Genomic DNA, 16,595 nt, shown 5'->3' on the forward strand with positions numbered 1-16,595 from the left:
AAGGGACTTTTCTATATCTCACACTTCACACCAGTCCGTTACACTCACTTGTCCACTGGATTGTCTGGGATGAGTTGGGCTCATATCCACAATACTTGGTATAAGGAGGTAGATTGTTGAGGGTGGGGAAGGATGGATGTAGGATACAGGGCAGGGATAAATACACCGCATGTCTCTTCAGTTAGCAGATACCACAGCTCCACACAGGGTGTAAAATATTACACAACCAAAAATCAGTTTTTTCAGGACTGTATTTCTTCTGTAAAACAGCAGGTAATTTCTCCTAGGTTTCAGTCTTTTTAGTGTACCAGACCCAGAAATGTAGTGTAATGCCCTGCTTTATATTTCTTTGACTTAACATTGGTTTCAGAAAGAATCTTAGCTATCTAGAATTTACAGTCTCTGTTTCATGGCAGCACTGGATAATGGCTTTGTGAAATTAAAAAAAAAAAATTGTAGCAACTGTAAACAGAAATGCCAAATTATTGATAGTTAATTGTTGCCGCTTCAAAAATAAGTATAAAATTAATGTGTAAGGAAGCCTATTCTTTCATGTTAACTACTTGGGGTGGGAGGGGAGAAAGGGAACCTTTTCTTAGAATAAAAATAATGACTGCTATTTTAAAATCTCTTGATCATTGAATGTGAGATCCTTCTAACATGACTTGAAAAGCTGTGTGAGTATAGGCACAGTTATTTTTCTGTTTACATTTTTTGTTTGTTTGTTTGTTTTGGGGGAAAATTGGTAGGTGTCTAATTACTGTTTACTTCATTGTTATGTTGCAGGAAAAGTTTTTTTGGTTTTTGGTTTTTTTGGAGACACAGTCTTGCCCTGTCCCCAGGCTGGAGTGCAATGGTGCAATCTTGGCTCACTGCAACCTCCGCCTCCCAGGTTCAAGCGATTCTCCTGCCTCGGCCTCCTGAGTAGCTGGGACTACAGGTGAGCGCCACCATGCCCAGCTAATTTTTGTATTTTCAGTAGAGATGGGGTTTCATCATGTTGGCCAGGATGATCAACATCGATCTCTTGACCTCGTGATCCACCGGCCTTGGCCTCCCAAATGCTGGGATTACAGATGTGAGCCACCGCACCCGGCCAGTGGGCGTTTTAAAACAACCATTGCATGCTTGCTTTTGATGTATCCATTTGTGAAATCAGCACTTTTGGGGCCGATGGAGAAATGCAGCATTCACTCTCCCTGTCACCTTCCCTTCCCCAACAGGAATATGTTGATCAGCAAGTCAGGAGTCAAACTGCTGCCTTTTTAAAAAACCCGCAAAATGATGATTCAGTTCAAAACTAATGCAAATGTTTCAAAACTGCATTTCTGATATTTGTAAATGTGTTTCTTTATGAGATAAGAATGTATTACCATTAAAGTCATTAGTATAATATTGCTTTCAAAAAACAGATGGTAGGCTAGGCGTGGTGGCTCACACCTATAATCCCAGTGCTTTGGGAGGTCGAGGCAGGTGGCTTACCTGAGGTCAGGAGTTTGAGACCAGCCTGGCCAATATGGTGAAACCCCATCTCTGCTAATAATACAAAAATTAGCCGGTCGTGGTGGCATGCACCTGTAATCCCAACTACTTGGGAGGTTTAGACAGGAGAATCGCTTGAACCCAGGAGGTGGAGGATGCAATGAGCCAAGATTGCACCACTGCACTCCAGCCTGGGTGACAGAGCGAGACTCCATCTCAAAAAAAAAAAAAAGTTGGTAGACAAAACTATAATCAGCATCTTCTATTGCATTAGAAAGACTGGCGAAATCTTTTGGAAGGGGTGGGAGATGTGGCTGGAAGAGTACTTTGGAAAATACACAATCCAGATACCAAGATATCTCATGGCATATTAAAAGAAAAATCTTAATAGCAAAAAAATAAAAGTAAAGAAAAAGAAAAATTGAGCCATGGGGCCATCGGAGAGTGGAAGAGAGGCAAACGTTGACTCTGAGGACAGAAGCAGAATCTCATTTATGAAGATAGAAGTGCTTGATTAGTGCCTGATCCTAGACATCATCCCAGGAGTGCTTGGCCCATTAGGAAAACTGGAGCTTTTGCTGAGACAGGCACCTGATGAAGCCAACAGGGCCAGATACAGAGGGAAACAAAACTCTGGCAAAGGTCAGGTCATCATGTCCAATGCAGCAGCGAAGTCCCCTCATATGATCTTCCTATAACAGTGTTCCACTTTCACAGGGGCTATGGCTCTGCAAGTTCACCACTGGAGGCTGAGGGGATGGTGGACAAAGAAGTGGTGAGGAGTGAGCAAATCAAAAGGCCACCAGAACCCGGGGCACTCGGCGGCTCTCCTGAGTTGTCTCTCCACTGGCTTTACCTAGAGCAGGTGGCGGGCAAAATCCACACACCCACTAGTCACCTGCCTCCTTTTCACTGGTCTGCCTCTAGCACTCATACCCCAAAGAAAAGCCCCAGCATCTATCCACCCGGCCTAGCACGCTCCTTCAGCCACCTGCCTCTGGGCACGGTCTGCCCAGCCTAGCACGCTCCTTCAGCCACCTGCCTCTGGGCACGGTCCGCCCAGCCTAGCACGCTCCTTCAGCCACCTGCCTCTGGACATGGGAAAGGAGATTACCAGGCAAAACTGATCCAAGCCACATTACATGCCTGCCTCAGCCCGGGGGCCATCTAACCCCACAGGGGGCGTGCAAACTGCAGAATGGCAGGAAGGTTTGAGTTGCAGTAGAAATTCTCTCACCATCCACAGGCACTAAACCCTCCCAAAGCTATGGATCCAATTCTTGACACTGAAACTACTGGAAGAATGGCTCCTCCACTTTGATTCCCTTGTTACCTAGATTAATACTACCCCAACCACAGGAAAATCATGTCTTCTTTCCCTTTTAAGACTTCATGACCCAGGGGACATTGGTCAGGAAAATAAGAGTTAAAAGGGAATAGAATTGAAAAAGACGTTCTGGGGATATAAGGGGAAGCAGTCGAGATTGGGAGGAGTCCTGTATGGCATATGCAGTACTTCAGTGCTCAGTCCCTGGAGCCAGTTGGCCTGAGTTTACTTCACTCCACCCCAAGCAGCTTCATAACTTTGGCCAACACACTTACCCTCTCTTAGTCTGAATTCTCTCATCAGTCTAATGGGAATACGACAATACCTAGCTCATGTTACAGAAAGGAAAAAAATAAAATAACCCATGTTAAAGTAAAAAAACCTTACCATATAGTGAGACAAAGTGTGTTGTGGCATTTGTGATACTTACTACTGTCATCATTCAATACCATGATGCGGATGTAATATGTTTCCAAGTACCCTTGCCCTGGTCTATCCCCGACCCAATGAACCTGGCACCTTAGTGCCAATAAAGAAGGGGTGCAGGAGCTCTGTGGGATGGAAGAAGCTACTGACCCAGAGGGACAAATTTGAACCCAAACAGCAGGAATTTCCTCTCAAGGTATGAGTTGAATCTGTCCCTAAAGACATCAATATTAAAACAGCTCAATGGAAGGTGAGGAAAACTAACTTTATGAAAAGGAGCTCCCAGGATGATCTTTTACACTCTATGTACCTAGCCCCTAAGCAAAATATTCAGGATCCCAGAAAAGTCAAACTCCATCATCTACTGGCCTGTCACCCTGGAAAATTGCTTAACTTTTCCAACCTTACACTCCATCTTCAGTGACTCTTACACACCTTGCAGAATTCTGGGTTTTGAATGATTGATATTTGCAAAGTATAAAGTACTCTACAAATGTACAATTAATTAGTTGCTAGTAACAGCTCTGGTGATACCCAATTACCTTTAGAGATAGGAATCACTGTTGACAGTGGAAAACAATGACGATGATGACTTCTAAGTCATCCTGCAAGCATTGCCCTACAGAATACTAACATCTGTAAAGGGGGATTTTAGAATAACTACCCCTTACGAACTCCCTCCCAGCTTCCCCTGCTCATCTGGGTGTGGCTCTGGAAACTTCTTCCTGTTTCCTGTGTCCACATTGTGCAATTCCAGCTCCCTGCCATTGTCTTCTGACTCCTTTCTTCTACAGTTTTGTGGCCCCTGGGATCCCTGGGTCCCAGAAAAACTTATTAGTAACAAACCAACAAATCCAGTACTTGCTTCCTGTTTATCCCTGCACTTTTCTGAGCCACATATCTGAATAAGCTATGCCCAGAGACAGAATTCTGGGTTCACCCCAAATGTGACATTCCCAAGAATGCTTTCTCTGACCCACACTAATATCCCCTTTCTCTATCTTATGCAGTATATGGCAAATTAAAACAGTTATCAGAATCAAATATTGTAGCACTTAATCACCACTGTCTTACGTCATCCAGTGATTACTTCCCTATATACAGACCTTCTTTCCTTGGCTGGACTTTAAGCTCCATGATAGCAGGTAATGTGTTGATTGATTCACATAGGAATTACTTTATCATTAGTTCACTAGAGCATTCCTTAGAGAAATATTTGCTAAGTAATTACATGTGCAAGGGACGCTAAGTAATTACATGTGCAAGGGACTGAGTCATGTGCTGTGGGAAAAAGGATGGCCAAGGTAGGCATGGTTCCTGGCCTCAGGAAGCTTACAGTCTAGCTGGCAAAGATGACTACCAAACAAGCTACTAGTAAGTGTCACAAATGTTATCAGAGAAGAAATAAAGGATGCAATGAAACCACATATCAAGGACAACTAACCTTATTCAGAGGGTCAGGGAAGACAGTTTTCAAATGATGTTTAAGCAGAACTTAAGGAGTTTTGCAAGAAAAGGGAATGAAAGTATCTAGAGAGAGGAAATGGCATATAGAAAAGCCCTGAGGTAAGAGAGAGCTTGGAGGTTTCTCAGAGCAAAGGAAGTTCAGCGTGGCTAAGGTGTAGTGGGTGTGCTGGGAGGAAGGCAGAAAATGAGAATGGAGTGGGGAGTTCAGTGATAAAGCTGGAGAGCAGGCAGTCATGTCTTGAAGGGCCATGTAAGTCAAAGTAAGATGCTGGCATTTTACATAGGTAGCAATGAGAAATCACTGAGGCATTTTAAGTGGATAAGACATTAGAAGATATACCTAATGCTAAATGATGAGTTGATGGGTGCAGCACACCAACATGGCACATGTGTACATATGTAACAAACCTGCACGTTGTGCACATGTACCCTAAAACTTAAAGTATAATAATAATAATTAAAAAGACATGTAATCAAGTTTGCATTTTTAGAAAAATCTCCATGGCTGTTGTATGAAGAATGGATTGAAGGCATTCAAGACCACAGGTAGGGGGCCATTTGGAAGAGTTCTGCAGATATCTGGAGGAATGTTGAAGTGACAGTGGCCTAAATTTCAATAGTGGCCATGGAGATATAGAAGGGAACAGGTTTAGAAATTATTAGGAATTAAAATTCAGAAATTGGGGATGGTCTAGGTACAGGGAGTGAAGAAAAGGAGTCAAGCATACTTGTGTTGGTACTGTTCCATCTGGCTGTATATATTTCCATCATTCTATTGTATTCCAGTTTACTCATTCTCTATTTCACACTCTTTAATAATAAACTGCCGCTCTCTCCCTCTCCCTCTCCCTCTCCCTCTCCCTCTCCCTCTCCCTCTCCCTCTCCCTCTCCCTCTCCCTCCCCCCTTTTTTCGGTCTCCCTCTGTTATCGAAGCTGGACTGTACTGCCGTGATCTCGGCTCGCTGCAACCCCCCTGCCTCGGGCTCCTGTGACTCTCCTGCCTCGGCCTGCCGGGTGCCTGGGATTGCAGGCGCACGCCGCCACGCCTGAATGGTTTTTGTATTTTTGGTGGAGACGGGGTTTCGCCGTGTTGACCGGGCTGGTCTCCAGCTCCTGGCCTCTAGTGATCTGCCCGCCTCAGCCTCCCGAGGTGCTGGGATTGCAGACGGAGTCTCGCTAACTCAATGCTCAATGGTGCTCAGGCTGGAGTGCAGTGGTGTGATCTCGGCTCGCTACAACCTCCACCTACCAGCCTCCTGCCTTGGCCTCTTAAAGTGCTAAGATTACAGCCTCTGCCCCGCCGCCACCCCGTCTAGGAAGTGAGGAGCATCTCTGCCTGGCCGCCCATCGTCTGGGATGTGAGGAGCCCCTCTGCCAGGCCGCCCTATCTGGGAAGTGAGGAGCGCCTCTGCCCGGCCGCCCTGTCTAGGAGGTGAGGAGCGCCTCTGCCCGGCTGCCCCATCTGGGAAGTGAGGAGCGCCTCTGCCCGGCCGCCCTATCTGGGAAGTGAGGAGCGCCTCTGCCCGGCCGCCCATCGTCTGGGAGGTGAGGAGCGCCTCTGCCCGGCTGCCACCCCGTCTGGGAGGAAGTGAGGAGCGCCTCTGCCCAGCCGCCCCTTCTGGGAGGTGAGGAGCGCCTCTGCCCGGCTGCCACCCCGTCTGGGAGGAAGTGAGGAGCGCCTCTGCCCAGCCGCCCCTTCTGGGAGGTGAGGAGCGCCTCTGCCCGGCCGCCGCCCCGTCTGGGAGGTGAGGAGCGCCTCTGCCCGGCTGCCACCCCGTCTGGGAGGAAGTGAGGAGCGCCTCTGCCCAGCCGCCCCTTCTGGGAGGTGAGGAGCGCCTCTGCCTGGCCGCCACCCCGTCTGGGAAGTGAGGAGCGCCTCTGCCCGGCTGCCACCCCATGTGGGAAGTGAGGAGCGCCTCTGCCCAGCCACCCCTTCTGGGAGGTGAGGAGCGCCTCTGCCCGGCCGCCCCGCCTGGGAGGTGAGGAGCGCCTCTGCCCGGCCGCCCCGTCTGGGAGGTGAGGAGCGCCTCTGCCCAGCCACCCCTTCTGGGAGGTGAGGAGCGCCTCTGCCCGGCCGCCCCGTCTGGGAGGTGAGGAGCGCCTCTGCCTGGCCACCACCCCGTCTGGGAGGAAGTGAGGAGCACCTCTGCCCAGCTGCCCCATCTGGGAAGTGAGGAGCGCCTCTGCCCGGCCGCCCACTCTGGGAAGTGAGGAGCGCCTCTGCCCAGCCGCCCACTCTGGGAGGTGAGGAGTGCCTCTGCCCGGCCGCCCCGTCAGGGAGGTGAGGAGCGCCTCTGCCTGGCCGCCACCCCATCTGGGAGGAAGTGAGGAGCATCTCTGCCCGGCCGCCCCGTCTGGGAGGTGAGGAGCGCCTCTGCCCGGCTGCCACCCCATCTGGGAGGAAGTGAGGAGCATCTCTGCCCAGCTGCCCCATCTGGGAAGTGAGGAGCGCCTCTGCCCGGCTGCCACCCCGTATGGGAAGTGAGGAGCGCCTCTGCCCGGCCGCCCACTCTGGGAGGTGAGGAGGGCCTCTGCCCGGCCGCCCCGTCTGGGAGGTGAGGAGCGCCTCTGCCTGGCCGCCACCCCGTCTGGGAGGAAGTGAGGAGCGCCTCTGCCCGGCCGCCCACTCTGGGAAGTGAGGAGCGCCTCTGCCCGGCCGCCCACTCTGGGAAGTGAGGAGCGCCTCTGCCCGGCCGCCCACTCTGGGAGGTGAGGAGCGCCTCTGCCTGGCCACTCCGTCTGGGAAGGGAGGAGCGCCTCTGCCTGGCCGCCCCATCTGGGAAGTGAGGAGCGCCTCTGCCTGGCCGCCACCCCGTCTGGGAGGAAGTGAGGAGCGCCTCTGCCTGGCTGCCCCATCTGGGAAGTGAGGAGCGCCTCTGCCCGGCCGCCACCCCATATGGGAAGTGAGGAGCGCCTCTGCCTGACCACTCCGTCTGGGAGGTGAGGAGCGCCTCTGCCCGGCCGCCCCGTCTGGGAGGTGAGGAGTGCCTCTGCCCGGCCGTCACCCCGTCTGGGAGGAAGTGTGGAGCACCTCTGCCCGGCCGCCCCGTCTGGGAGATGAGGAGCACCTCTGCCCGGCCGCCCCGTCTGGGAGATGAGGAACACCTCTGCCCGGCTGCCCCGTCTGGGAGGTGAGGAGTGCCTCTGCCCGGCTGCCACCCCGTCTGGGAGGAAGTGAGGAGCACCTCTGCCCGGCCGCCCCCTCTGGGAAGTGAGGAGCGCCTCTGCCTGGCCGCCACCCCGTCTGGGAGGAAGTGGGGAGCGCCTCTGCCTGGCTGCCCCATCTGGGAAGGGAGGAGCGCCTCTGCCCAGCCGCCACACCGTCTGGGAAGTGAGGAGCGCCTCTGCCCGGCCGCCCCCTCTGGGAGGTGAGGAGCACCTCTGCCCGGCCGCCCCGTCTGGGAGGTGAGGAGCACCTCTGCCCGGCTGCCACCCGGTCTGGGAGGAAGTGAGGAGCGCCTCTGCCCGGGCGGCCCCGTCTGGGAAGTGAGGAGCACCTCTGCCCGGGCAGCCCCGTCTGGGAAGCGAGGAGCGCCTCTGCCCGGGCGGCCCCTTCTGGGAAGTGAGGAGCGCCTCTGCCCGGGCGGCCCCGTCGGGGAAGTGAGGAGCGCCTCTGCCCGGCCGCCCCGTCTGGGATGTGAGGAGCGCCTCTACCCGGCTGCCCATCGTCTGGGATGTGAGGAGAGCCTCTGCCCGGCCGCCCCGTCTGGGAGGAGAGGAGCGCCTCTGCCCGGGCGGCCCCGTCTGGGAAGCGAGGAGCGCCTCTGCCCGGCCGCCCTGTCTGGGACGTGAGGAGTGCCTCTGCCCGGCTGCCCTGTCTGGGAGGTGTACCCAACAGCTCCAAAGAGACAGCGACCATCGGGAGCGGGCCATGAGGACGATGGCGGTTTTGTTGAAGAGAAGGGGAGGAAGTGTGGGGAAAGGAAGGAGAGATCAGATTGTTGCTGTGTCTGTGTAGAATGGGGTGGGCATAGGAGACTCCATTTTGTTCTGACTAGGAGAAATTCTTCTGCCTTGGGGTGCTGTTGATCTATGGCCTTTCCCCCAGCCCCATGCTCTCTGAAACATATGCTGTGTCAACTTAGGGTTAAATGGATTAAGGGCGGTGCAAGATGTGCTTTGTTAAACAGATGCTTGAAGGCAGCATGCCCTTTAAGAGTCATCACCACTCCCTAATCTCAAGTACCCAGGGGCACAAACACTGCAGAAGGCCGCAGGGACCTCTGCCTAGGAAAACCAGAGACCTTTGTTCATGTGTTTATCTCCTGACCTTCTCTCCACTATTATCCTATGACCCTCCCATATCCCCCTCTCCGAGAAACACCCAAGAACGATCAATAAATACTTCATAAATTTAAAAAAAAAAAAAAAAATAAAATAAAATAAAAAAAAAATAATAATAATAAACTGCCCTGGAATAAATAGTCTCTAATCAACCTTGCACATGACTCTAGCCAATTTCTACCAATTCCCAGAAGTGAAATTTCTGTGTTGTAAGGTGCTATGAAATCAAATCCAACAGCATAATAAAAGAATAATATACTGTAACTAAATGGCATTTATTCCAGGAATGCAAGGGTGACTTAATATGAAAATCGATTAATGTCATTTACATTAGGTATTTCTCCACCAATATGGCACATGTATACATATGTAACAAACCTGCATGTTGTGCACATGTATCCTAGAACTTAAAGTATAATAAAAAAAAGAAAAAAGACAGAAGACACACATTACTAATATCAAAAAATATTAATGAAACAAAGGGGGAAAAAAAACCTCATTTTTATCTCAACGGATACAGAGAAAGCATTAGACAAATCCAACACCCTTTCATGATAAAAACACATAGCACTCTAGGAATGGAAGAGGAATTTCTTCAAAATGGTGAAGGGCTTCTACGGAAAACCCAAAGCTAACTTCATACTCAATGATGAAAGACTGAAAAAATTTCCCTTAAGTTCAAGAACAAGACAAGGATGCCCACTTTCACCACTGTTATTCAACATAGTATTGGAAGTTCTAGCTAGAGCGATTAGGCAAGAAAAAATTAACAGACATCCAAATTGAAAACGTAGAAGTAAAACTATGTCTATTCACAGAGGTCATGATCCCATGTATTTAAAATCTCACATAATGAAAAACTATTAAAACCAGTAAATTAATTCAGCAGATTTGTAGAGTACAAGACCAACACAGAAAATCAGTTGAATTTTTGTACACTAGCAATGAACAACATGAAAAGGAGATTAAGAAAATAATTCCATTTACAATAGCATCTAAATGAATAAAATACGTATAAACTAACCAAGGAGGTGCAAACTTGTACACTGAAAACTATAAAACACTACTGAAAGAAATTTAAATCTTAAATGAATAAAAATAAATATCCTGTTTATGGCTTGGAAGATTTAATATTCTTAAGATAACAATGCTACCCAAAGTGACTTACGGATTCAATGCAATCCCTATCAAAATCCCAATGGTCTTTTCTGCAGAAATGAAAAGGCTGATCCAAAAATGCATATGAAAATTCAAGGGACCTTGAACAACCAAAACAATCTTGAAAAAAAAGAGCAAATTTGGAGGGCTCACTTCCCAATTCCAAAACATACTACAAAGCTATAGTAATCAAAACTGACATAAGGATACACATATAGGTCAGTGGAATAGAATTGAGAATCCAAAAATAAACTCAGATATATATGGTCAATTGATTTTTCTACAAGGCTGCCAAGATCATCAATGGGGAAAGAATAGTCTCTTCAACAAATGATGCTGCTACAACTGGATGTCCACATGCAAAAGAATAAAATTGGACCCTTACTTCACACTCTGTACAAAAATTAACTCGAAATGAATCAAAGACTTAAATGTAAGGATTAAAACTATAAAACTCTTAGGAGAAAATGTAAGGGTAAGTCTTCATGACTTTGGATTTGGCAACGGTTCCTTGGATATCACACCAAAAGCATAAGCAATAGAAGAAATAGATGAATTTAACATTTTTGTACATCAAGGGACACCATCAGGAAGGTCAAAAGACAACCCACAAATGGAAGAAAATATTTGCAAATCATATTTCTGGTATGTAGAATGTATTTTTAAAAACCGTTATAATTTAACAACAAAAAAGCAAACAACCTGGTTTTTTAAATGAGCAAAGGACTTCAACAGACATTTCCCCAAAGAAGATGTACAAATGGCCAAGTACAGGAAAAGATTCTCAATATCATTAGCCACCAACTAGGGACATTAAAATATTTCAGGAAAGCTTTTAAAATAGCTAATCACTCACTAGCATGGGTATAATTTTTTAAATGACAAGTAACAAGTATTGGTAAGAATGTGGAGAAATTGGAGCCCTGGTACATTGTTAGTGGGAAAGTAAAATGATACAGCTGCTATGGAAAGCTATTTTGGCAAAATGAGTTATAGATGAGAAAACAGATGTCCACAAATTTTATACCTAGCTAAGTCATCCTTCAGGTATATAAATACATATGCAAAAGAACAATCTAAAATATGTGAAAATTCAATAAATATAAAATGGATGTACTAGTCCTTTAAAAATGACTTGATGCAATGCAACCAACCAAGGAATTAGTCAAAATTAAAAACTCAAGAATTTAAAAGTCATAATATTAAAAAGATGGTATGTAAAAATTTATTTAACAATAATAAAGAAAAATATGTGTTATGGTAATAAATGCAGACAGCATGCTTTATCTTTTAATAACAAAGTTGAATTTAAGGCAAACAGCATTACAGAGACCAAAATTCACTACTATAATAAAGGAAATAAAAAGATTGTTTTAGGGTAAGGCCAGGTTGGAAAAGACAATATAGGTATAAAAAATATATCAGGAAAAAATGATATGACAGAGATAGAATGATTTTAACATTTTAGTAAGAATAAGTTAAGAAGGAGACATATGGATCAATAGAACAGAATAGAATCCAGAAACAGAACCAACCATCTTGAGTTAATTTTTGTATATGGTGTAAGGAAGGGGTCCAGTTTTAATCTTCCACATTTGGCTAGCCAGTTATCCCAGCACCATTTATTGGATAGGGAATTCTTTCACCATTGCTTGTTTTTGACAGCTTTGTTGAAGATCATATAGTTGTAGGTATGCAATCTTATTTCTGGGTTCTGGGTTCTCTTCTATTGCTCTACGTGTCTGTTTTTGTACCAGTACCACGCTGTTTTGGTTACTGTACCCCTGTTGTATAGTTTGAAGTGATGCCTCCAGCTTTGCTCTTTTTGCTTAAGATTGCCTTGACTATTTGGGCTCTTTTTTGGCTCCATATGAATTTTAAAATCGTTTTCTCTAGTTCTGTGAAGAATGTCAATGTTTAGTTTAGTTTATAGGAATAACACTGAATCTATAAATTGCTTTGGGCAATATAGCCATTTTAATAATATTTATTCTTCCTATCCCTGAACATGGAAGTTTTTTCCACTCATTTGTGTCATCTCTGATTTCTCTGAGCAGTGGTTTGTAGTTCTCCTTGTAAAGACCATTCACCTCTCTAGTTAGCTCTATCCATAGATATTGTATTCTTTTTGTGGCAGTTGTGAATGGGAGTGGATTCCTGACTTGGGTCTCTGCTTGACTGTCGTTGGTGTATAGGAGAACGCCTGGACACACATAGAGAGGAGCAACACACACTGGCGACTATTGGAAGGTAGAGGATGGGAGGAGGGAGACGATCAGGAAAAATAACTAATGGGTACTAGGCTTAATATCTTGGAGATGAAATAATCTGTACAACAAACCCCCATGATACAAGTTTACCTGTGTAACAAACCTGCACATGTACCCCTGAACTTAAAAGTTAAAAAAAATAGATCCAACTATATATGGTCAACTGACTTTCTACAAGTTACCCAGAAAATTAAATAGGGAAAAGGATAGCATTTTTCAACAATTCATGGTCTAAAACTGGATACATCCCCAAAACTATCAAAAGTGAAAGAATGAACAAATCATGGTATCGTTATACAATGGAATACTACTCAGTAATAAAAAAGTCACTGATCTACACAATTACATGATGAAATCTACAAAACATTATGCAGAGCTGAAGTAGCCAGATACAAAGAATACATACTAAATGATTCCACTTATGTGAAGTTCAAAGCAGGCAAATCTAATTTGTAGTGATATAAATCAGATAGATAAAAATCAGATTAGTGGCAGGAAGAGCTTAATTGCAAGGGTTCACATTGAATTATGAAGTGATGGAGTTATTCTAGATTTGGATTGGGGTAGAGGTTACATGACATAAAAGTCCCCTATTCCCACATCCTTGCTATTACCATAGGTCAATCATTTCTAAATTTTCCAAGTATGTGGTCATTCAATAATCCCTTATTGTTTTTCAAGGGTTTTTTTGTTTGTTTGTTTGTTTTGTTTTGTTGTGCTTTGCTTTGTTTTGTTTTGTTTTTGTTTTTGTTTTTGAGACAAAGTCTCACTGCAATGCCCAGGCTGGAGTGCAGTGGCACTATCTCAGCTCACTGCAACCTCCGCCTCCTGGGTTCAAGCAATTTTCTTGCCTCAGCCTTTTGAGTAGCTGGGATTATAGGTGCGTGCCACCGCACCCAGCTAATTTTTGTATTTTTAGTAGACACAGGGTTTCACTATATTGGCCAGGCTTGTCTTGAACTCCTGACCACGAGTGATCCGTCCATCTCAGCGTCCCAAAGTGCTGGGATTACAGGTGTGAGTTACTGCACCCAGCCTTTTTCAAGTTTTTTTCCTGGTTAACACTAAAGCTGAACATCTTCTTATATTGTTTATTCTTTATGAATTTTCTGTTAATATTCTTTGTACATTTTTATTCAGTTGTGTTTTATTTTTATTAGATTATAGGAGCTCTTTGTATATTTAAAATTTCAATCTTGTGTTTATTAGACATGTTATAGCCTGTTACTTCTTTCTCAAATTTCCGTTATCTTTTGTCCCAGAAAACTTTCCTATTTCTTTCTGGTCAAATATGTCAACCTTTTTATACAGCTTCTAAGTTTTGCATAAATTATAAATATTATTTTATATTAGAGTATTTTTATAGATTGTAATTTAAGTTTAGCTTTTTAAGGCACCTAAAATATAATTTACTTGTACTGTAAACATTTCATTTAATATTTTCCCATGTCAATTCCCTGGTAGTATATCCCTTCTCCCACTGATTTTCTTAATCACAAAATAAATCCTCTGAGTTTTGCATAAATTATAAGTATTTTTTATATTAGAGTATTTTTATAGATTGTAGTTTAAGTTTAGCTTTTTAAGCCATCTAAAATATAATTTACTTGTACTGTAAAAATTTCATTTAATATTTTCCCATGTCAATTTCCCCGGTAGTATATCCCTTCTCCCATTGATTTTCTTAATCACAAAATAAATCCTCACATACACAGGACTATTTTTAACGTTCTTTTCACTCAATTGATCTTTTTTGTCAATTCCTGAATAAATACATACTGTTTTAATTATTGGGTTTTTTCAAGTATGTATTGATACTTGGTAGAAAAAGAACGAATTTATGGTTCCTATGTTTCAAATATTTCTTACAAATTTTACCTATTTTGTCTTTCAAGAGAACTTGAGAATAAACTTGTCCATCTCCACAAAAATAATTCCACTGGGAATTTTATTTGGATTGCATTGAATGTATTTGAGTAGAGTTGCTTTTGTAAAAGTACTGAGGCTTCAAAACATATTAAATGGTACAGTTTTAATTAGACTGATTTTATTGCATAAAAATTAATCTTTAAAAAACTGTTAAAACTGAGGTACCCTTTCCAGAGTCATTATATATGTTCATTTCTTGTAGTATCTTTTATATCTTTTATTAAATTTTTAAAGGTTTCTTCCTTAGTTCTTGTACTTACTTTTACTTGCTATTAAGAATTAAATCCATTTTTTATTGATTTTTAAATTGGGTTTTTCTGGCATAAAGGAAAGTGATTTAAAGATCAATCTTTTTTCTTGCCTCTAATACCTCTGATGTATTATGCACTGAGAATTTAGACTGTATGCATTACAAAAATTGGTGTTACCCTAATGACCATATGGAGATTAATAAAGTATTTCAGGAAATATTAAATGAAAAAGGTGAAATTCAAAGTGGTATACATACACATATAGAAGTGGTTGGTCAGGTAGCTGGATGGGGGGAGACATCATAAACACCAATATGGGATCAATGACAAAGAGGAGACTTGGATGGAACATGAAAAGTTTAATGCTGTGCGTGTTGAAACTGAACTGCCCATACAGCCTCAAGAGGAGGTATCTATTAGGCAGATAAAAAGAACAGTTGGAAGCTCTGGAGAAAGGCTGGGCTTCAGATAGAGCTGTGGAGGTCGGCAGAACATACAGGAGGATGAAAGTGATGGGCTTGGATCCCATCACTTAGAGGGCACAACCAAAAATACAAATTGAGTGGGGCGCAGTGGCTCACGCCTGTAATCCCAGCACTTTGGGAGGCCGAGGTGGGCAGATCACTTAAGGTCAGGAGTTCGAGACCACCCTGGTCAACATGGTGAAACTCCATCTCTACTAAAAATATATAAATTAGCTGGGTGTGGAGCGGTGGAGCAGGAGTGGGGGGCGCCTGTGGTCCCAGCTACTCGGGAAGCTGAGGTGGGGGAATCGCGTGAGCCCAGGAGGCAGAGGTTGCAGTTACCCGAAATGATGCCATTGCACTCCAGCCTGGGCAACGGAGCGAGATTCATTTTTTAAAAATAATAATAATAATAATAATAAAGAATACAAATTGACCAATGTTGGAAACTTACGCCACAAGTGGAGTTAAGAGTTTTAAAAAGATTTATATTCCTTTGGGTATATACCCAATAATGGGATTGCTGGGTCAAATCGTATTTCTGGTTCTAGATCCTTGAGGAATCGCCACACTGTCTTCCACAATGGTTGAACTAATTCACACTCCCATGAATGGCTGCTCCCTTTCTTTCTAAAGTGAGAGAAAATGAGAATAAACTGCAGAATCAGATAGTCTGGAATTTTACATAAACTCAACAATTGACACACTGTGTGATGTAGAAAGTTGCCGAGCTACGTACTTTTCAGCATGTAACACAGTGTTAGCATCTTCTCTACTTCCTTGGATCTTTCATGGGGGTAAAATACAAACAGAAATATGAAGTTCTTTTGTAACATCCAAAATACCAAACAGAAGAGAGACATTCTTTTTATTTTATTTATTTTATTTTATTTTATTTTATTTTATTTTTGAGATGGAGTCTCGCTCTGTCACCCAGGCTCGAGTGCAGTGGCGCTATCTCCGCTCATTGCAAGCTCCGCCTCCCAGGTTCATGCCATTCTCCGGCCTCAGCCTCCCGAGTAGCTGGGACTACAGGTGCCCGCCACCACGCCTGGCTAATTTTTCATATTTTTAGTAGAGACAGGGTTTTACCGTGTTAGCCAGGATGGTCTCAATCTCCTGACCTTGTGATCCACCTGCCTTGGCCTCCCAAAGTTCTGGGATTACAGGTGTGAGCCTCCCTGGCCAGAAGAGAGCCTTTCTTTAAAACTGAGCTTTTTAAAATTTACCAGCAAGTAGCTTCCTTCCTGGTGAAATAAATTTTAGGACCTCAGGGTATTAGTTAATTCCAGGTAAAGACGAAATACACCATTGTAGTAAAAGTGTCAGAAAAATGTACTGAAGGTCAGGCCAGGTGAGAAAAGACTATGGAGATGTGAAAATAAATCAGGAGGAGGGAGAAGAGGTAAAATGATGTGAAAATTTGTGCAGGGAGAATATGTAGGAGACACTCAAAGGGCGGCTGGGAGGTTAAGCTGTTTAGATCTTATCTAGCACTAACCTAAGATTATAGAGCACTATTTAGAAATGATTCTAT

The sequence above is a fragment of the Pongo abelii genome, chromosome 19, assembly GCF_028885655.2.
Source record: "Pongo abelii isolate AG06213 chromosome 19, NHGRI_mPonAbe1-v2.0_pri, whole genome shotgun sequence".
Lineage (NCBI taxonomy): Eukaryota > Metazoa > Chordata > Mammalia > Primates > Hominidae > Pongo > Pongo abelii.